At 40.2% G+C, this 24,390-nt stretch overlaps 1 protein-coding gene across 1 annotated transcript in view; it reads left to right on the top strand.

Annotated features, from left to right (window-relative positions):
- Window positions 1-24,390, top strand: part of LOC106085708 (elongation of very long chain fatty acids protein F-like) — a 103,630-nt gene that overhangs the window by 29,739 nt on the left and 49,501 nt on the right. The window lies entirely within an intron of this gene.

Below are 24,390 nucleotides of genomic sequence, written 5' to 3' on the forward strand. Positions count from 1 at the left end.
GGTTAAATGCATTTTTTCACTTAATGACAACACTTTTCACCGACACACTTCGTTTTGGCTCATTGTGACTGTTTTTGGGCTGTCCATATTGTCGTCATTCATGTGAGGGGCCACAAATGGTGTCCTGTTTTGGTTGCCCTTGGTTACTGGTACAATTCACTCACCAGAAATGGTGAGCAGAATGGAATTTTGAATCCACAAATGCTAAGGGTTGAAATATCTGCATTCCAAACATATAATTAAATATATTTTTAGAAACTTCAAATGAAAAGTTGCTGCCGTAAGAGAAATAGTGTTCATGATTTTCAAATTACATTGCATTGGCTTGCGATTAATGGGCAAACTTTGTGTGGAAAATCGAATTCACACAAATTCTGATGGTTTTTTTTTATAAAAAATACTAGCCGAACCGGGACCGATCTACTGCGCCTTCTTTAACTCTTTAATATCTTTTTAGGGTGGGGACACTTCACCCTGCGAATATCGAATTCGTGACACTGTAGTCTATGTCCGTATATGACGCTGAACGCCTGCATTCGAATCCTGAATTCCTGCTTCCGAATCCTGGCGGAACTTTAGACAAAATGTAAAGCGGTGGTTATCCCTCTAAATGCAGGCGACATTTGCAAGGTACCATGCCATGCATGGTCATTTAAAAAATTCTCCCGTAAAAGGTGTCGCTCTGCGTCTCGCCGGTCGAACTCGGCTATAAAAAAAGGTCCCTCATCATTGATAAACTCAACCTGAATCGAAAAGCACTCATTGATGTGTGAGAAGTTTGCTCCTTCACATTTTTACTCTACCCCAAATGCCTTTCTTTTGAGTCCTATATTACCGTATTGGTAAATTTGTGCAGTTTAGGGGGTATTCCAGGAAAGGTCATTTGGCCAATAAAGTTACTATAAAATTCGTGCTCTACTTTCAATAACATTTCATATGAGCCCCATAATGGCATGATCGGTAAACAAGTTGTGCTTGAGGGTGGGGTGGACCCCAGGGTCTTTGCCCCAAAAATGAATACAAATTTCGCGAAAATTTCCACCCCAAATAGCTTTTATATAATAGGGAGGTATTTTGAGGTGGGGCGGCTCCCTAAACATATGGCTCTATATTGTCATGATTGGTCCATATATCCATTTGACGGGTTTGGGCGGCACCCGTCCCCAGCAGTAGAAACCATGTTTCGTTTTTGGTGACTGTGAGAGAGCAAACAAATTTCGAACGAATCCGGGATCTGATGTTGTTCAAATAAGAGTAATGAGAAGTGCTTTTAAGGGGAGATATTTCGACTCAAATAAATTCATGTTCCACTCCCAAAGAGAGTGCAAACAAATTTCGAATGAATCCGAGATCTGATGTTTTTCAAATAAGGGTAATGAGAAGAGCTTTTGAGGGGAGATATTTCGACTCAAATAAATTCATGTTCCACTCCCAAATTCCTTTAATTTGTGCTTCGTATTGCCATGGTCCGTAAGTATAAACCGTTTGGACGATGTTTTGGTGCTGGGGCAGCCACCGGCACTTTGCCTCGGAAAACAGATATCAAATTCGTTCTTTACTCCCCAATACCGTTGATTTGAGCTCCATATTGCTATAGTCGGTTATAAAGTTCAGTTTTGGGGGGTGATTTAAGGCGTACCCCCAAACACTTGGCTCCAAAATTGGATATCAAATTCGTTTTCTACTCTCAAATACCTTTCATTTAATTCCCATATTGTCATTTTGGGTCATTTAACCTAATCGACGTAGTTTTAAGAGGAAAAGCGCCACCTAGACTTGAACGCAAATTTGCCATATTCGTTATCTACTACCAAATACCTTTCATTTAAATCCCATATATCCATGGTCGACTGATATGCCAATTTGTAGGTATGTGAGGGTGAGGCGACCTCCCTTTACTTGGACCTAATTTTGTATACCACATTTGTACCGAATACTTTTCATTGGAGTCCCATATTGATAGAAACGTCGAATATATCTGTTTAGAGGAGTTTTGGGGTTAGGTTGGGGATGGCCCGATGCGTACTTGGACCCAAAATTTAATACGATATTTGTTTTCTAGCTTCCTATAACTTTTATTTGGTACCCATATTGTGGCTTTCAGTCCACTTTTGGTTTTGGGTGGCGTTTTTGGGGTAAGAGGGAGGGTCCGCCACCATCCGATATCTAAAAATTATACAGCCTATGTTTCCTTCCAGACCAACCTACACAATCTGTGAAAATTTTAAGAATATCGGTTCAGTTGTTTTTGATTCTACGGAACAAACAAACAAACCGAGTCCCATATAGTCGTGATTGGCTATTGTGATGTTTGAGGCGTTCTCAGGACGTTGGTGTGACCCTCTATGCTTCAATCTAATTTTGTATGCCAGATTCGTAATTCACTACCGAATACCTTTCATTTGAGCCTCATATTGATATGGACGTTTAATTTGTTTGCTTTAAGAAGTTTTGGGATTGGGGTACTTGGACCCAACTGGACCTGGGTACTTGGAACCAATTTTTAATACCATATTCGTTTTCTACTCTTCAATACCTTTCTTTTGATATCCATATTGCCCTTATCGGTCATATTCGATTTTGGGGTAACGTGGGGTCCGCCTCCTTTCGATATCAACAAATTTTAAAGCCTATTCCTTTTTTGAGACTATATTCGTCATCTACCCGCGATTACCTTTCATTTGACTCCCATATTGTCATGCTCGTCCAATAACCCTATTTTAAGGGGTTTTGGGGTTGGGGTGGCCCTCCAGTTACTTGGACCCTATTTTAAATATGAATTCGTACTCTACTCTTAAATACCTTTCATTTGAGTCCCATATTGCCCTGATCGGTACTCTTTTATTTTTGGATAGTAGTTTTGGGGTAAGGGGGAGGGTCCGTCCCCTTCCGATATCAGAAAATTATATAGCCTATGTTTCTTTCCAGACCAACTTAAACAATCTGTGAAAGTTTCAAGGTAATCGGTTCAGACGTTTTTGAGTCTATACGGAACAAACAAACAAACACAAATTAATTTTTATACCCTCTACCATAGGATGGGGGTATACAAATTTCGTCATTCTGTTTGTAACTCCTCGAAATATTCATCTCATTCCCCATAAAGTATATATTCTTGATCGTCATGACATTTTATGTCGATCTAGCCATGTCCGTCCTTTCGTCTGTCTGTCGAAAGCACGCTAACTTTCGAAGGAATAAAGCCAGACGCTTGAAATTTTGCATAAATACTTCTTATAGGGGTTGGTCGCTTGGTATTGCAAATGGTTCATATCGGTCCATGTTTTGATATAGCTGCCATATACACCGATCTTGGGTCTTGACTTCTTGAGCCTCTAGAGGGCGCAATTTTAGTCCAATTTGACTGAAATTGCACGTGGTGTTTTGGTATCACTTCCAACAGCTGAGTATGGTTCAAATCGGTCCATAACCTGATATAGCTGTCATATAAACCGATCAGGGGTCTTGAATTCTTGAACCTCTAGAGGGCGCAATTCCTATCCGATTTGGCTGAAATTCCATGACATGTTTCGTCACAACTTGCAACAACTGTGCAAAGTATGATTCAAATCGGTTCATAACCTGATATAGCTGTCATATAAACCGATCTGGGATCTTGACTTCTTGAGCCTCTATAGGGCGCAAATATTATCTGATTTGGGTGAAATTTTTACAACATGACCTTCAACATACGTGTTAAATATGGTCTGAATCGGTCTATAGCCTAATACAGCTCCCCTATAAAACGATCTCCCTATTTTACTTTTTGAGCCCCTAAAGGGCGCAATTCTTATACAATTTTGCTGAAATTCTTCACAATGACTTCTATATTCCATTCCATTCATTCCATTATGGTCCGAATCTGACCATAACTTGAAATAGCTCCAATAGCATAGCAATTATTATATCCACCACCGAAGGATGGGGGTATATTCATTTTGTCATTCCGTTTCCTACACATCGAAATATCCATGTCCGACCCTATAAAGTATATATATTCTTGATCAGCATAAAAATCTAAGACGATCTAGACATGTCCGTCCGTCTGTCTGTTGAAATCACGCTACAGTCTTCCAAAATGGAGATATTGAGCTGAAACTGTGCACAGATTCTTTTTTTATCCATAAGCAGGTTAAGTTCGAAGATGGGCTATATCGGACTATATCTTGATATAGCCCCCATATAGACCGATCGGCCGATTTAGGGTCTAAGGCCCATAAAAGCCACATTTATTATGCAATTTTGTTGAAATTTGGGACAGTGAGTTGTGGTAGGCCTTTCGACATCCTTCGTCAATTTGGCTCAGATCGGTCCAGATTTGGATATAGCTGCCATATAGACCGATCCTCCGATTTAGGGTCTTAGAGCCATAAAAGCCACATTTATTATCCGATTTTGCTGAAATTTGGGACAGTGAGTTGTGTTAGGCCCCTCGACATCCCTCTTCAATTTGGTCAAGATCGGTTCAGATTTGGATATAGCTGCCATACAGACCAATCCTCCGATTTAGGGTCTTAGGGCCATAAAAGCCACATTTATTATCCGATTTTGATGAAATTTGGGACAGTGAGTTGTGTAAGGCCTCTCGACATCCCTCTTCAATTTGGCCCAGATCGGTTCAGATTTGGATATAACTGCCATATAGACCAATCCTCCAATTTAGGGTCTTAGAGCCATAAAAGCCACATTTATTATCCGATTTTGCTGAAATTTGCGATAGTGAGTTAAGTTAAGCCCCTCGACATACTTCTGCAATATGGCACAGATCGGTCCAGATTTGGTTATAGCTGCCATGTAGACCGATCTCTCGATTTAAGGTTTTGGGCCCATACAAGGCGCATTTATTGTCCGATTTCGCCGAAATTTGGGACAGTGAGTTGTGTTAGGACCTTCGACATCCTTCTTCAATTTGGCTCAAATCGGTCCAGATTTGGATATAGCTGCCATATAGACCGATCTCTCGATTTAAAGTTTTGGGTCCATAGAAGTCTCATTTATTGTCCGATTTCGTCGAAATTTGGGACAGTGAGTTGTGCTAGGACCTTTGACATCCTTCTTCAATTTGGCTCAGATCGGTCCAGATTTGGATATAACTGCCATATAGACCGATCTCTCGATTTAAAGTTTTGGGTCCATAGAAGTCTCATTTATTGTCCGATTTCGTCGAAATTTGGGACAGTGAGTTGTGCTAGGACCTTTGAAATCCTTCTTCAATTTGGCTCAAATCGGTCCAGATTTGGATATAGCTGCCATATAAACCGATCTCTCGATTTAAAGTTTTGGGTCCATAGAAGGCGCATTTATTGTCCGATTTCGTCGAAATTTGGGACAGTGAATTGTGTTAGGACCTTTGACATCCTTCTTCAATTTGGCTCAAATCGGTCCAGATTTGGATATAGCTGCCATATAGACCGATCTCTCGATTTAAAGTTTTGGGTCCATAGAAGTCTCATTTATTGTCCGATTTCGTCGAAATTTGGGACAGTGAGTTGTGCTAGGACCTTTGACATCCTTCTTCAATTTGGCTCAAATCGGTCCAGATTTGGATATAGCTGCCATATAGACCGATCTCTCGATTTAAGGTTTTGGGCCCATAAAAGCCGCATTTATTGTCCGATGTCGTCGAAATTTGGGACAGTGAGTTATGTTAAGCCCTGTATATGTATTGTTGATTTTATTTTGTAACATTTGGTCCAAATTTTATGTTGATTTCTTGATGCGGTTGGGATTTACTATGCCTTACAGTTTCATACTTAAAGTCTGAATCATGGACAAACTATCTCAGGAAAAGGAAATCAAATTAAACAACGCCAATGCCTGGCCATTTAATTCTCACACTCTCAATGCATGCCATATATCACAGTGATGACACAGAGAGGTGAAAAAAATAAATAATGCAAAGATTTTGTTGTAAATATTTTTAGTTTTTTTTGTTTTTTAAATATTTAACACATCATTAAAATACGGTGTCACCCACAAATGAATCAACTGAATGGAAAAAAACGTAACAAGAGCCGTTTGCCTAAAACAATAGCTACAAATCGTAGACAATAGTGGATGACTTAGTTTGTGCGATCTGCCCCTCCGCCTACCATGCATTTGTGATCGACCCATTCAGCCGAAAGGGGTTAGGAGGAGTACGGCGTCATTTGTCTTGGCTCTTGACTCCTAAAATAGTTTCTAGTTTCAAGTTTGTGGTGTTTTCTTTAAATTGATAACAATTTGAAATGCTAATGATTATGGCTGTATTTTAACTATGCTCCCCCTTTTTCTTGTTTGACTAACTTTAGCTTCAAATAGGTGGAGGAGGAAGCTGCACAACAGGCCATACACGAATATGCCACGAATAGAGCACAAATAACATAAAATTACTCTATTATTTGCATAAAATTAAACTTTGCCAAATGATTAACTGTGAGATAGTTTTGTTTTCTTCATTCTATGCTATGCTCGTTTAAAGATATTCATCGCCGCACTCGCGTGGTATGAATAATCTACGCCTGCGTGTCGTTTATATCATGAGTGTCGCTGGGGCTGACATTGGGGAAAGATATATGGAAAAAATGTTGCAAAGTGTATGGATTTTCTCATAATTTCCTATTCAGTTAAATATATATTGGATAATTGATTACAACGACCTACAGAATAGACGAGGTGAGAAAAGCAGAATACCGAGCAGTTGAATGAAGGTAATCACAATATCTGTGCAAATATTTGATATAGACATTCCTCAACAAGAATGGATGAAATGCATTTATTTCCATAGTTGCCAGTTACAGACCTTTTGATTCATTAGCCAATCTCAGTTTAGATTTCTAAGCGCTTCTTCCGTGTCTGCATGAATGTTGTCTTGATCCATTTGAAATGACTTTTGATCTAGAGGTTCTCCCTTGTAGCGCTGAACCTCACGCTTCAGATCATGTAAATCCACCTTAAGACTTGTGGACAATGGATCGCACAAGATGATGATTTAGCTGGTCCCTACGACAATATCCCAGAAGGTATTGCTTGGACAGCATGTCTTCACTCGGTTAGGATCTTTGTCTCCTGATGGAGGTGGTCTACGTGAGAACTGAGGAAACAGTCAACCGTAGTTCGAAGAGCGGCTTTCTGACAAATCTGAATATTATTCCACTGCATGTCACAAAGCTGACGAGATCACACTGGTGCTACATAACTTACCACATACCAGCCAATTGCCTTGTAAGGTGGTCAACAAGGCTTCTGTGTCAGCACCCCAAGTGCTGCGGGCAATTGACTTGAGGATCTTGTGTCTACTTTTGACGTTATTGCACATTGCTATGGCATGTGGGGAGAATATTCAAAGGGCTGTCAAATGTGGCAACAAGTATGTTGGGACACTTGATGGTTGGTCGTCGTTACTCCATCGACCACCACATTCAGCTCATTATTCACCTCACGCGTATTTGTAGTGGATGAAGATTTGTTGGCAGATGTCTTCAAATCTCTTGCAGCGAAATTGGCGGCAAGATCGATGATTTCATCTATGGATGTGGGGCCATGATCGTCCAATAGTCCGCATATGATATGATCTCTATATCCCGGATCTCTATAGAGGAGGTGGAAAGGAGGGTACATTGGGGTTTAACAGTGCTTGAGATATCACCCCGCCTTGGGGAACTCTTTGTTTCAAAATACGTTGTTTCGACTTTCTCTCCCTAAATTCCATAAATGACTGGAGACCACACAGATAATTCGCGATCCAGCGTTTCAGGCCTGGCCGGAGCAAAGTGTTGGCGATGTCCTTTAATATTGGGTTGCCCAACAAGTAATTGAGGATTTTTTAAAAGAAAGTAAATGCATTTTTAATAAAACTTAGAATGAACTTTTATCAAATATACAGAGTCACAAGCTGTGAAAAATTTGTCAACGCCGACTATATGAAAAATCCGCAATTACTTTTTGGGCAACCAATAGTTAGGTATGGGCTGAGCGTATCGAATGCCTTCGATAGGTCCAGTGACACGAGAACCGTCCTAACCCATAACCTGGGCTGATTGAAGCCAAGGCAAATGTGTGTGATGATGATATGCAAAGCAGTTGTTGTGTTATGCAGTCTTCGAAATCCATGTTGATGTACGGAGAATGTAAATTCTCCAACGTGAATGGGGAGGAGAAGTCCCTTAATCGTCTTGGCTACTGGTGAGAAAAAGGAGATCGGCTATATCGGGCTATATTTGGATTCAATTAACAAGGATTACTTGATTGTTCAGCACTGCCATAATAAGAAATGCTTTCCTGTATACCATCAAGGAGTTTACCGCAGTGGCTTTCATGATGATTTGGTGGAGTGCTCTAAGGCCAATTACAAATTTGTGCTACGTTATCCGCTGCGTTTACCTTTGGCAACTTATCACAGTATTCAAGGTACCGCCATAACTGAACGAGAAATCACCTTGGACATGGATGACGTCAATGCCAATGGTTTCTATGTGGGTCTATCACGTTTGCCCTCAACTAAGTTATTAGCTGGCATACGCTGCTGCATGTTGCCTAGTTTTGTTTATACAGAATTACAAAATGATGATTATTATTACAAAATATCTAGCAAGAGGAAAGTAAAATCGTTTACATCCTTTTATGATGCCCTCGATACGATTTCCAAAATTGGATTATCAATTTTCTTCATTTGTAAGGATATCTCAGAATTTCTAATCACAAAGGGCATTGTAAGATATTGAAAAGTGCTTTCACTAGAGTGGATAACAATATTCCAACAAAGAGTGGAATCATTGAAGTATTCGAATTCTTCAAATGTAATGAATTTTTATTAAATAGAATTCATAAAAGTGATGAAGTTATACATTATTTCAGACAATATATGCATAATAAGGCAAATAGGTTGGAACGCTTGGAATCTGGAAGAAAGCGAATTAAGGGTTAAACTGTATTATGTAATGCAGAAAAGGTTATATACTTGTGTATGGTATATGTGAATTATTTTTTTTTTTTTTTTTTTTTTTTTTTTTTTTATTTGTTTGTTTGTTTATTATTTATGACATTACTAGTACAACAAGACATAAGTCTTATAATTGACTGTACTAGAATCACAAGAAGATACACAGTAATGGTTTACAAAAATTAGAAGTAGGAAAACATTTTATAAATAAAATTGAAATTTGTGTAAATAAAATTGAAATTTGTATAAATAAAATTGAAATTTGTATAAATAAAATTTAAATTTGTATAATTAAGAAACAAAATTAAAAAAAAAAAAAAAAAAAAACAATAATCAAGCATAAAATTTAAAGAGCTCAGTCTTAAAAACAGAAGCATTGCTTAGTAATTGCAAATAATTAGGGAGCGAGTTCCAAAGACGAATTGTGTTGATGAAGAATTGGCGTTCGGAGGAGAGTTTTTTGAACCTGGGAAGAATGAGTTTTTTGCCTCTGTTGGATCTGGCGAACTGCACACGATTATAAAGATAAAAGGGTTCTTTTGTGTAAATTATATTATGCAGCTGTATTAAGCATCTTATCTTTAAGTAGTTGCTAAATTGAACGTTGAAAATTTTGTATGCGAATTCAGATATTCTGTCTCTCCTAGTTTTGTTAAAGACATAACGTGCGATGTTGTTATATGCAACATTTAGTGTCCGGGAGTCATTGTAGTCACAATATGCAAAGACTTCACATCCGTAAAGCAGTGTTGGGAGTAAATATGTCTTTGCAAGCATCATACGAATATTAAAAGTAGTACATGTACGCACATTCCATAAATTTCTCAGCATACCATATACTTTGCCAGAAGCGCGATTAATGTGGTTTGTCCAAGTCAGCTTTGTATTGATCGTTAAACCCAAATTGGATGAAGACTCTACTCGTTGTATTACATTGTCTGAAATTCTTAATTCGACGTTGTATTGAAGAGATTGATTTTTACCAATAACTATGAGTTTCGATTTTGATGTTGATTTCTTTTTTTTGTTAGAAGTAAGAGAGAGTTTATGTTGTCTTGAAGTGATATTATTTTTTAATATTAGTTTTCTATAATTATTTGATTTTTTTAGGTTTGCTATGCAGGCATAGATTAAACGTATGTAAAGAATTAAAAATATTTGTTTCGTTTTGTACACCGTGTTTTATGTGTATCATTAAATGAGATTTTTGTTCATTCCAAAATTATGATGAAAAAAATCTTTCATACAAAAATTTAAATAAAAATAAGAAATTTTTTAATTTAGCAACATTTGTTTCTAATCCACAAAATGGGTCATTAATTGGCAGCACTCTACGAAATATAATTGAGGAAGCTCTACGTACAACATCGAAGTGGGCTACCGTAAGTAGTCTAGGTATAAATCCGTGCGAGACAGAAGTAATTATTTTCAGCAGGAGATACAAGTTGCCTACGGTGGCACCTGTCTTCTTGGAAGGAGAGAATACCAAAATATGTGGGTGTTTGAACTTCAAATCCAACATTTTGTAAAGGGCAAAAGAAAGGCAACTCTTGCAGTTGTCAAACCTATAATGCTATATGGTGTTGTGGTCTGGTGGACGGCGCTTCAAAAGTCCACCTACTGATCAATACTTAACCGGATTCAAAGGATGGTTTGTTTGTGCATCACAGCCGCACCGAGGACGACAGCATCTGATGCACTGAATTTAATGCTACATCTTATGCCTCTGGACATTGTGGCTACCCAAATTGCAGCGGCCACTGCAGTGAGGTTAAGGGAGCTTTCTCTTTGATCATGTGGCGGCTACGGACACTGTGTTATCCTTGATACAATATCTAATGTTCCAGGCAGTGTGGATTACACCCTACCTGAGCCGCTTTTTGATAGAACCACCACTTTTCCAGATAGAACCGATTGGAACTACGATATCTCTGGTAATAGAAGTTACATAGACTACGGATGGTTCCAAACTAAACGACCAGGTGGGCTTTGGGGTGTACTCTAAAAATCTAGAACTGGTTATATTGAAGAAGTTACCCGGCCACTGCAGTGTGTATCAAGTGGAGATCCTTGCAATTAAGAAAGTGGTGGAATGGCTAAGATATGATGTCATAACGACGATTGGCATAAATATCTTCTCAGACAGCCAGGCAACCATTAAATCCCTGGAGAACGTATTTCTGAACACAAAAACCGGCCTCGACTGTCGCAGATCTCTCAACGAGATGGCCGAACAGTTCAAAATTCACCTGTTCTGGGTGCCGGGGAACAGAGATATCCCAGGGAATTGTAAGCGGACAAGCTTGCGAGACCAGGAACTACCTTACACATTCCAGGGAAATTGGAATCTGTGGATATGCATCTAGCGACATGTAAACTAAGTTTTCTGAATCAGGCCGAAGGACAACGATTAATAGATGTGAGCTCTGAGCATTCCAAAACTATGTGGCCTAATCTAGACTTGAAGAGGTCTACCGATTTGCTGTTATTGACTAGAACAGACATCTCAGTCATTGTGTCCGTCATGACAGGTCACTGTCTAATCGGAAAACATGATGAAAGACTGAAGGTTGCCAGCAATGACTTTTGCAGAAGCTGTGAGGACAGAAGAAGGGGAGACTAAAGAATACCTGTGTGTGTGTCCCGCACTAGCAGTCAGAAGTAGTTTTACTTTAGGTTCTCATTTCTTTGAATACCTGTCTGATTTAGCGGATTAGAATATTCGCAAGTTGTTGGGCTTTTTAAAGCGATCTGGATGGTTCCCCGGAAGGAACTAGAAGACATTTTCCTTCTTCTGTTCCTGTGATATTACAATGGACGAAAACGTCTAAGTGAGTCTGATGGCAGACTGCCACTTAAACCTAACCTAATCTCGCGGACATTTTTACGATAAACAAAATATTTTTAGTATGAAGTTTTTCTTTAATTGTGACTGAGTAACGTATCGCTGCAACTTATCAAACATTGGCCCTAAACGTAGCATTATTGCACCTAACTAACTTTGTGTATTGCAAAGGCTATAGGAGCTTCGTCTATGGGACCATTCTTTTGTTGTAAAACCAAAAACTCTTTAATGGCAAAGGTGTTTCGATAGCCGCAAACGATCATTCGTTTACCGGACCAATAAATATTCTCTTGTGTCCCTTCTTCTAGAGAAAAGGTAGAGTATTTTAAGGTATTGACCAGTGATGGTCAAAATTATTCACACTATTGCACATTACTGTGTACGTAGGCAAGAAAATAATCCCCAACAAATCCACGGCTTGAAAATAATGACAACTGTGTGCTCGTCACTGGTATAGACACATTCTCACACACAACAACTTTTCCTTTTTTTTGCGGAGCAAAGAGCAGTCAGCAGTCAGATCGGTCGAGTGCGGATGTTAAACTCGGATAGTGACAATTTTTAATGTTCCACCTAGGTTAGGATAGGTTGAGAAGAGGGTGCGGCTATTAATCTGCGGATATTGATGCCACTATGGACACACACCTAAGTCAGTAATCGGCTTGTTGTGCGCTCTAAATACTAATACAATACCATCGAAACAGTATTCCGAGTTACTTACAAAATCCATAATTGTTTGCCATTCCACTCCCCTAAGTTGGTTTATGTCTGGTATTGTGTCCCCACCTAAGTGGCGGTAACTGTAAGCCGCGAAGGCAGGGCAATGACATAGGAAATGCTCCAACATCTCATCATCTTCCCCACATGCTATCACTTGCCGCACCGATTTTACATAAGTAAGCTCACATAGCATAAGTGTGTCCCGTTATGATACCGAAAGGTTTACTAACCTCTTTCTTACTTCCTTTCAGAAATAGCCTCCTCGTCCTCTCACGATCTGTATCTCCCCATAGGATTTTCGCCGTCCTACCGACCGTTTCGCTGTTCCACAGGGTTACATGTGCATTCGTCAACCACGCCCTTAACTCAGACTCCGTCGACCCGAAAGGCTTCGGGTTAACCAAGTTTATTGATGGCAGTTCTCTGGCCTTCACTGTCAAGTCGTCTGTTTTCTCATACCTTCCTACTCCGCTATGACCTGGCACCCAAACGATGCGGATTCTCAGAGAAGGCGTTAATCTCCTTCTTACAGTCCAAGACTGTTCTTGACTTTATCGTCCTGGTTATTATTGTCCCTTGTGACAGTTTATTGTCTTTAAAGATGTTCACACTCGACGTCCTCTCGGTAGCAGCATACCGCCTCACGCATTCCGTGATTGCCAGGAGCTCCGCCTGCAGGACCGTATTATGGTCAGGCCCCGGCAAAGGATAGCTGTGAGCATCACACAGGCTGCAATTTTGAGGTCCAATCTGTGCGGTGTTCATCGCTGTCAGGAGAAGCTTAGCTGTGAGTTACCGGGCGCGTCCAAAGGTTGCGGATAGCGGAATGCTCCATACGGAGTAGCTGCAACAGCAGTAACAGACAATCAGCGGTATCGAGGGGAGCGTCTTAGTGAGAGCCCGGGTGGCACCGGTTCTTGCGTAAATACCGGGTGCCTATAATGCTCGATACGACAAGGTGAATTATTGGCGCCTTTAAATAACCAATGGCCATCACTTTCCAGGGGCGATCGGTCGTATAGACCGGAACGGGCGAGGTTCGCCACCTCCACATACAAATGTGGCTACGACAACAACATGGGCAGGCCGTTTAAAACAGATCTTAGTCCCTGGGTTCTCAATGTAGACCGCCAAGTCCACTCTCTCCCCTAGTTTTGATCCATCCGTGTAACATGATGTTCCAGATGGCAATACTAGGGTTCCTTCAATCTAAGACTGTGCCGCTGGCAGCAGTGCATCGCACTCGACCTCAAGTGTCGTCACAGGTATCCGATCGGAAAGCTCTTACCTTCCTTTCAGGTTTTCTATCGTCGCCTCGATTACACCGCGATGGTATGAGCTGCTCCCGTCCTCTGTCCATTCTCCCATCGTCTTAAGTCTCATATCCGCAATGGCTGTCTCAAACTTAATCTGTATGTCTGTGGGTCGGATATCTAGAATAGTCTCCAGTGCCCTAGTGGGCGTGGTCCTCATCGCTGCGCCTATGCCAAGACAACATGTTCTCTGAATCTGTTGAATGGTCCTTATGTTGCACTTTTTATCCATAGCACTCGACCAAACTACTGAGGCATTAGTAAGTATTGGTCTAATCGCGCTCTTGTACAGCCAATGGACTATCCTCGGACTCAGGGCCCATTTCGAGCCCAAGGCCTGTCTACATAGTGCCCAACATCTGTAAGCCTTCTCGGTACGCTCCTGAATGTGACACTTCCAATTAAGCTTCCTGTCCAAGATCACTCCTAAGTATTCGACCTTGCCAGGTATCGAAATCGTTTTGTCGAGAAAAAGTTCGGGTTTTAATATATTGTTGAGAGTTTTTTTTTTAGACTTTCATCCCAATATCAACTGCCAATCTTCAAAAACGGCCTAATTTCAATGATATCTGAATTTTATTTAAATTTTTCTCTTTCCACCAAAGAGGAAAGTTTCTCCAAAACAACAACAATATCTGAACTGAAAACCACTCAGTCGTAACCAGGCAATCTATCGATATTTATCACCTGCAATTATTTTCAGCACTAGCACTTGAATCTTGAGTTTGAAGTGAATTGCATTCCTAACTGATGTTGTCTTCACATTTACTTCGTTCATGGATTTTCTTAATTTTCTTTTTTGATTTGATAAACTAAAATTATATTAGTCATTAGTCAGAGTCAGATAAGATTGGCCATGCCAATGCCAGTTGGAGCGTTGTCAAGCAGATATGTACGTCACATCATCATCATTCGATATTGTGGCCAACTGACGGCTTTGCTGCTGCAACTATTTATTTGAAGCGTTACAGAGAGCCACGAAAAATTCACTCAAATACCAATGAACTCGTTTGCTATGTTTGCTTTGCCATTTTGTAGTTGCCATTGTCAGACATTTCTCCGCTCAGTCGTTCAGTCGCTCGGTCATACGACGTTCCATTCATTGGATATTGAAATTCATTTAGTCAGAGGTATCGTCGTTGTTTGTGCATCCAGAGTAATGTGGATCTCGTAAATATTTGTGAATTAAATTTTGATATAAAATGATAATACCTGCCAGCAACAACAAACAGCAGAAAGTTTTGTTGAAGAAAAACAGAAATTCCAGATGGTGCGAGGGCCTTAGTCAATCAGTGAAACATCATATAGGGGTCTGTCACTGCAGTTATATGTGAGGTTAAAGAGAAGCGTCTCAACTGACGCTACACAGGCGAGAGGTATCTGATAGGGAAAAGTATGACTTGAATTGCAATAGAAACAATAGCGTCGTTCAAGAGAGGAATACTTCTAAGGGGTAAAGATTCGAATCAGCTATGCCGAAGGGTCGAAAAGGTCTTGCAGATTTCATACGACTGGACTAGACCCAGGGGTCTCAATGTTAACCCAGAGAAGATTGAAATCTGCCTGATCACGAGGCGAATTTGACGCACCACGTTTTCTCAATAGAACGATTTCGATATTTGACAAGGTCAAAAGCTTAGGAATAATCATGAACAGGAAGCTGAATTGGAAGTGCCACATTTAGGAGCGTACCGAGAAAGCTCACAGATGTTGGGTATTAGGTGGGCCGTAGACTCGAAATGGTGCTTGAATCCGAGGATAGTTCACTGGCTCTACAGAAGCGTAATTAGACCAATTATTACTTACACATCAGTAGTTTGGTGGACTGTGATGGAGAAAATTGCAACGTAGGGATAATAAAACAGGTTCAGAGAACGTGTTGTCTTGCCATAGGCGGAGCGATGATAACCACGCCCACTATTGCACTGGAGACTGTTGTAGATATTTGAGCCATTGACATATATTGGTTGCCCAAAAAGTAATTGCGGATTTTTTAAAAGAAAGTAAATGCATTTTTAACAAAACTTAGATGAATTTTAATCAAGTACACTTTTTTACACTTTTTTTCTAAAGCAAGCTAAAAGTAACAGCTGATAACTGACAGAAGAAAGAATGCAATTACAGAGTCACAAGCTGTGAAAAAATTTGTCAACGCCGACTATATAAAAAATCCGCAATTATTTTTTGGGCAACCCAATAGATTAAGTGTGAAACAGCCACCGGCTATGAGGTTAATTTAGGTTAGGATCAAGTGGTAGTCTGCCATCATACTCACTTAGACGTTCTAGTTCTAGTTCCTACCGTTGAACCATCCAGGTCGCTTTAGAAAGCCTAACAACTTGCGAACTTTCACATCCGCTAAATCAGGCAGGTTCTCAAGGAAATGAGAACCCGTACTGACTGTCAGCGCGGGACACACATAGAAGTTGTTCTATAGTCTCTTCTTCTTCGATGTCCTCACAGCTTCTGCAAAAATCGTTACTGCCAACCTTCAGTTTGTCAGCATGTTTTCCGATTATACAGTGATCTGTCAAGACGAACACAATGACTGAGACGTCTGTTTTAGCCCGTGACAGCAAAGCTATAGAGCTCTTCGAGTCTAGATTAGGCCACATAGTTTTGGAATGCTCACAACCCCCACTTTGTAACCATCTATCATTCGTTGCCCTTCAGGCCTGACTGTGAAAACTTACCTTACATGTCGCTAGAGGTATACCCACAGATTCCAGTTTCCTAGGAATTACTTGGTGTCAGGTAATTCCTAGTCTGGCAAGCACATACGCAGGTGAATTTTGAACTGATCAACCATCTCGTTGAGAGATTTGCGACAATCGAGGGCGGCTTTTGTGTTCAGAAATACGTTCTCCAGGGATTTAATGGCTGCCTGGCTATCTGAGAAGTTGTGTATGGCAATCGTCCTTATGACATTATATCTTAGCCATTCCCTCACTTCCTTAATTGCAAGGATCACCGCTTGATACACCCTGCAGTCGGGTAACCTTTTCGATATGACCAGTTCTAGATTTTTAGAGTACACCCAAAGCCCACCTGGTCGTGGAGTTTAGCCATCCATATAGAAGTCAATGTAACTTTTATTACCAGAGATATCGTAGTTCCAATCGGTTCTATCAGGAAAAGTGGTGGTTCTAACAAAAAGCAGCTCACATAGGTTGTAATATAGCACAGAGTACGTAGCCGCCACATGGTCAAAGAGAAAGCTCCTTTAACCTCACGACATTGGTCGCAGCAGTCGAGCCACAATGTCCAGAGGTATAAGATGTAGCATTAAATTCAGTGCATTAGATGGTGTCGTCCTCAGTGCGCCTGTAATGCACGAACAAGCCATCCATTGGATCCGGTTGGCTATTGAACAGTAGATGGACTTTTGATGCGCCGCCCAGCAGACCATAACACCATATAGCATTATAGGTTTGACAACTACATATACTCAGTGCATGACGCGCGGTCTAAACCCCCAACTTTTGTCAATGGCTCTCTTGCAGGTGTATAGGGCAAGAGGTGCCTTTCTTGCCCTTTTCAAAATGTTGGATTTGAAGTTCAATTTCCTGTCCAGCAAAACACCCAGGTATTTTGCGCTTTCTGTAAATGGATAGGAACAGATCATACCATCGTGGTATAACCGAGGAGACACAGCTGCTTGCGGCACAGTCTTGAATTGACGGAACTCTGGTATTGCCATCTGGGAGTTCGTGCTGTACAGATAGATCAAAGCTTGAGGACAGCGTGGGCCTGGCGGTCTACTTTGAAAACCCAGGGACTGAGATCCGTTTTCATCTACCTGACCATAATACGATCCTGCAGGCAGAGATCCGGGCGATCACGGAATATATGAGGTGGTGTGGTGTTCACACGAGGACGTCGAGTGTGAAAATGTTTATGGAAAGTAAGCTGGCTCTCAAGTCAACAACAACCAGGACCAGGACAAGGTCTTGGAGTTTAAGAAGCAGATTAACCCCCTTTCGAAGATGGCATGATCCGCATCGTTTGTGTGCCGGGTCATAGCGGAGTAAGGGGGAATGAAAGAGCAGACTAGTAAGCAGGGAAGGTCATGAGATTGCCGTCAATAAATTTGGCTAACCCAAAGCCTTTCGGTTCGACGCAGTCCGAGTTAAGGTCGTGGTCGAAGAACGCGAATAGCGAAACGGTCGATAAGACGGCGAAAATCCTATGGGAAGATGCGGATCATGAGAAGACGAGGCTATTACCAAAAGGAAGTAAGAAGGACATTGGTATAGTTTTCGGTATCATAACGGGACACAAAGGACTACGAGCTCACTTATGTAAAATCGGTGTGGAAAGTGATAGCATATGTAGATAATGTGGGGAAGATGATGAGACGTTGCTGCATTTCCTATCTCATTGCCCAGTTTTCGCAACTATCAGATACCAATACTTAGGGGCGTGGCATGGAAAACAATTAAGGATTTTGTAAGTAGCACGGAATCCCTGACTCAGATTTTCTTATTATACCCACCACCATAGTATGGGAGTATACTAATCTAGTCACTCCGTTAGTAACACCTCAAAATATTCGTCTAAGACCCCATAAAGTATATATATTCTTGACGTTTTGAGTCGATCAAGCCATGTCCGTCCGTCTGTCGAAATTACGATAGAGGTCGAACGCGTAAAGCTAGCATCTTGAGATTTTGCACAGATACTTTATATTAATGTAGGTCGTTGAGGATTGCAAATGGGTCGGTTCAAATTTAGATATAGCTCCCATATAAATCGATCTCCCGATTTGACTTCTTGAGCCCCCGGAAGCTAAAATTTTTGGCTTAAAATTTTTAAGCCGATTTGGCTGAAATTGATCGTCTTTGTTCAGTTCCTAGAATAAAAATATGCCCTTCAACTAAAATTATTTTGTATAAATTTTTAGCAGAATCCATGGTGGTGCGTTCCCAAGATTCGGCCCGACCGAACTTAGCACGCTTTAACTTGTTAGAGGTTACTTTTTAGTTATTATTTAGAGCGCATAGCAAGCCGATTACTGGCTTAGTTGTATGTCCATAGTGGCTTGGGGCGGATTAATATCCGCAACCTCTTTTCAACCAACCTAACCTAACCTAAAAGTGCCCTCAAAAACACCATTTACATGTTTAAATTTGCAGTTAAGTACCTAGGGAGCAACCCGGAGAATAAAGATCGACCGGTACAATATGGGACTTAAATGTAAGGTATTAAAAAGTGGAGTGCGAATCTGGGGCCAAATGTCAGTGAACCCGATCCACCCTCTAAACTTGTGGGGCGTATATACTACCGATCGATCTATATGCCCGTCTTTGAGGTTGGAAGGGCTCACTGATACTTAGCCCCTAATTTTTATGCTGAATTCGTACTCTGCCTCCAAATAACTTATATATGTAGCGATCGGAATGTATGCCCGTTTCGAGGGCTTTTAGGTGGGGTATTCCCCTCAAGTGCTTAACGAAAATTGGGGGTTTCTTTTAAGGTTCAAACAAAAATTGGCTAAAATCACTCACTCATCACTCATATATTTCAGATATGTCGCTAAATACGGATTCAGTTAAGGCTATATATAAAGGGCCCAGAAAAATTTGGGCTGAGAACTCCGAAACCAAGGGGCTATGCTCTACTTACCTAATACTATCGCTTGGAATTTTCCATCCCATTTAATCATTGCAAAGATTAACTAAAATGACAATTTGTAGTACTCCCAAGAAACTTCCTTAGGCTACCCACGTATACTCCAGCACTTGGTTGCCAGAAACATACCATAACATACATACCGCACAATGTGCATACCACCTCCTATTTTGGCGCTATTGCGCGCAAAATGAACTCATCATAGAAATATGCAATGATTCCAAAAGGAAAACGAAGATAATAATTAAAAAAATAAATAAATAAACATCAGCAAATAGATAAATATTTATCAGTTGTTAAATGGACACAGAAAATATTTAACTACGTTAGCAAAAACCAAAGCAAACTGATTATTGCCTCTGCGGATGCCTGATCTGATCCGAAGTGATGTGCTAGGCAGTGAGGTGTAAGCATAAATTTGATATGATGTGAGATTCTGTCAAAAGTTGCTATCACTTGGGGTAGCAAACACATCACGGTGTCACACAATACCATCTTGGATGAATCAATCATTGTGGGGTCTTGCCATATACATTGTTTTGTGGTGTGTCACTCACTCTGCAAGGACAGGCGAAGGAATGAGTGAGGTTTCCTTTTCATCAAATAGAAGATAAACACTTTGTTGCATACAACTTTGTTAAACATTTTGCAGAAAATGTATTATAACCAAGAAATGATGGCATTTTATGAATATTTAATCGATAACAGAAATATCTTAAATGAGGGTAGACCTCCGGTCATGTACTGGTGGTCAAGTGTATAGTGGTGCCGATCCAATGCCAAACGGATATAAATGTTCTGTGACGGCACTGCCCCCAAAACTCACCAAATAGATATACTAAAGTTTGATTTTTTTAGTTATTATCTTTTTGGCAACATTGTTTTAAATAGCTCATGCACGTTTCGTGTTTGTTTCATTGTTAAACATCTTCAGTATGGTCTACAATTTACAATTTATCCATGAATCGTCTTACAAACGAACAACTCATGCAATTGCAAACGAACAACTCATGCAATTGCATCCAGAAAAAGACACAGTTTGGTGCGGTTTATGGGCTGGTGGCATCATTGAACCGTACTTTTTCAAAGATGATGCGAATCCCAACGTAACTGTGAATGGTGAGCGCTATCATGAGATGATATCCAAGTAATTTTTTGCCCATAATGCAATTTTGTAGTGAAGATCAGCCAGAAGCATTGCAAGGGTTACCAATGCATCCAGAAAAAAGTCACAGTTTGGTGCGGTTAATGGGCTGGTGGCATCATTGGACCGTACTTCTTCAAAGATGATGAGAATCGTTACGTAACTGTGAATGGTGAGCTCTATCGTGAGATGATATCCAAGTTATTTTTTGCCCAAAATACAGGAGCTCGACTTACATGACATGTGGTTTCAACCAAACAGTGCCCCATGCCACACAGCACGCTTAACAATGGACTTATTGAGAGGCGAGTTCGGTGAACATTTTATTTCACGTCCAGGACCGATCAATTGGCCGTCTAGATCGTGCGTTTTAACGGCATTAGACTATTTTTTGTGGGGCTTGTTAAAGCTCATGTCTATGAGCTCATCAGATGAGCTCGTTTCAACTGATGAATTGAAAGACATCATTGAAGCATTTGTTCGTGAAATACCGGACGAAATGTTGGAAAAAATATGTAAAAATTGGATTAGGCGGATGGACCATTTGAGGGGTAGACACAGTCAACATTAGCATGAAATAATCTTCAAACATTATATTATATGGACCGTATTATCGATTGAAAAAGAGTTTTCATGCATTTTTCAGAATTTCGTTTTATTTTTAAACTTTCCTATAGCTCTTAAAAAATCACCCTTTTATTCTTGGTCTTTGTAAAAATCTAAAAAGTAAAAGCGTGCTACGTTCGGCCGTGTCGAATCTTGGAAACCCACACCATGGATTCTGCTATAAATGTATACATAATAAATTTAGTTGAAGGGCATACTTTAATTTCATTCCACGAACAAGGATGATCGAGAGACCGGTTTATATGGAAGCTATATCAGGTTTCGGACCGATTTAGACCGTACTTGGAACAGTGGTTGGAAGTCATAACATAACACCACATGCAAAATTTCAACCAAATCGGACACAAATTGCGGCTTGTAAGGGTCTAAGTCGGGAAATCGGTCTATATGGGAGCTATATCAGGTTATAGATCGATTCGAACCGTACTTGACACAGTTGTTGAAAGTCATAACAGAACATGACATGCAAAATTTCAGCCAAATCGGACAAAAATTACAGCTTGTAAGGGCTCAAGAAGTCAAATCGGGAAATCGGTTTATATGGGAGCTATATCAGGTTATAGGTCGATTCGAACCGTACTCGGCACAGTTGTTGGAAGTCATTACAGAACACTACATGCAAAATTTTAGCCATATCGGACAAAAATTGCGGCTTGTAAGGGCTGAAGAAGTCAAATCAGGAGATCGGTCTATATGGGAGCTATATCGAGTTAAAGACCGATTCGGACCGTACTAAGCGCAGTTGCTGGAAGCCATTACAGAACACTATGTGCAAAATTGCAGCTAAATCGGATAAAAATTGCGTCTTTCAGGGGCTCAAGAAAAAAAATCTGGGGATCGGTTTATATGGAAGCTATATCCGGTTATAGACCGATTCGGACTGTGCTATGCGCAGTTGCTGGAAGTAATTATAGAACACTGTGTGCAAAATTGCAGCTCAATCGAACAAAAACTGCGGCTTCCAGATGTTCAAGAAGTCAAATCTGGAGATCGGTTTATATGGGAGCTATATCTAAATCTGAACCGATATGGTCGATTTGCAACCCCAATGACCTACATCAATATTAAGTATCTGTGCAAAATTTCAAGCGGCTAGCTGTACGCGTTCGACCGCTATCGTGATTTTGACAGACGGACGGATATGGCTAGGTCGAATCAGAATGTCGAGATGATCCATAATATTTATAATTTATGGAGTCTTAGACGAATATTTCGAGGTGTTACAAATGGAATGACTAGATTATTATACCCGTATCCTATGATGGTGGGTAAAAAAGACGATCTAGCCACGTCCGTCCGTCTGTCTGTTGGAATCACGCTACAGTTTTAAAAAATATTGAGCTGAAACTTTGCACAGATTCTTTTTCCTGTCCATAGGCAGGTTAATTTGGAAGATGGACTATATCGGACTTATAGCTTGATATAGCCCCCATATAGACCGATCTGCCGATTTAAGGTCTTACGGCCATAAAAGCCACATATATTATCCGACTTTGATGAAATTTGAGACAGTGAGTTGTGTTAGGCCACTCGACTTCCTCCTTCAATTTGACCCAGATCGGTCCAGATTTGGATATGGCTGCCATATAGACCGATCTGCCGATTTAAGATTTTGGGCCCATAAATGGCGCATTTATTGTCCAATTTCGCAGAAATTCGGGACAGTGAGTTATGGTTATGGTTATGGCTTTTCGATATACTTTTTCAATTTGCTTTGGATTGGTCCAGATTTGTATATAGCTGCCATATAAACCGATCTCTTGATTAAACGTCTCGGGCTCCTAAAAGGCGCATTTATTGTCCGATTTCGCCGAAATTTTAGACAGTGATTTATGTTAGGCTCTTCGACCTATTTTTTTTTAATTTGGATAAGATAGGTCCAGATTTGGAACTATATAAACCGATCTCTCGATTTAAGGTCTTGGGGCCCATAAATGGCGCATTTGCTGTCCAATTTCGCAGAAGTTTGGGACAGTGAGTTATGTTAGGCTTTTCAACATACTTTTGCAATTTGCTTCAGATCGGTTCAGATTTGGATATAGCTACTATATATACCGATCCGGCAACTTAAGGTTTTGGGCCCATAAAAGGCGCATTATTGTCCAATTTCGCAGAAATTTGGGATAGTGAGTTATGTTAGGCTCTTCGACATTCTTTTGCAATTTGACCGATCAGCTGGTAAAGGGTTTAATGCCCGTAAATGCTTTATTTTTTATCCGATTTCGCTGAAATATAAAACAATGAGTTGTTTTAGGCCCCCAAAATCCCCAACATAAGGCTTTATGTAAGGCTTTTCGACATACTTTTTCAATTGGCTTCAGATCGGTCCAGATTTGGATATAGCTGCTATATAAATTGATCTGCCGATTTAAAGTTTTGGACCCATAAATGGTGCATTTGTTGTCCAATTTTGCAGAAATTTGGGACAGTGAGTTATGTTAGGCTTTTCGACATTCTTTTGCAATTTGACCGATCAGCCGGTAAAGGGTTTAATGCCCATAAATGCTTTATTTTTTATTCGATTTCGCTGAAATTTAAAACAATGAGTTGTTTTAGGCCCCCAACATCCCCAACATAATAGCTTCATTTATTGCCCAAAATCGCTGAAATTTGAAACAGCGAGTTATTTCAAGCCTGCCCACATTTGACCTATATATGGTTTAGCCGATCTGAACCCAAATATGGTTCAGATCGGCTTATATTTAGATATAGGTGCCATATAGGCCGATCACCCGATAAAGGGTCTGAAGCCCATAAAAGCATAATTTTTTAACCGATTTCACTGAAATTTGAAACACTGAGATGTTTTAAGCCTCCCAACATCCACCCCAAATATGGTTCAGATCGAACTATATTTAGATATAACTGGCATATAGACCGATCTGCTATTAAGGGTCTGGAACACATAAAAGCTTCATTTATTACCCAATTTCGCTGAAATTTGAAACAGTGGGTTATTTTAAGCCCCCCGTCATCTGACCTTAATATGGTTCAGATCAGACTATATTTAGATATAGCTGTCATATAGATCAATATGCCGATTAAGGGTCTGAAGCTTATAAAAGCTTTATTCATAAACCAATTTTATTGAAATTTTAAATTGTGAGTTAGATCAGACTATATTGATATAGGTGCCATATAGACCGATCTTCCAATTAAGGTTAATCTCATAAAAAGTAGATTTATTGTC

The sequence above is a fragment of the Stomoxys calcitrans genome, chromosome 3 (genome assembly GCF_963082655.1).
Source record: "Stomoxys calcitrans chromosome 3, idStoCalc2.1, whole genome shotgun sequence".
Lineage (NCBI taxonomy): Eukaryota > Metazoa > Arthropoda > Insecta > Diptera > Muscidae > Stomoxys > Stomoxys calcitrans.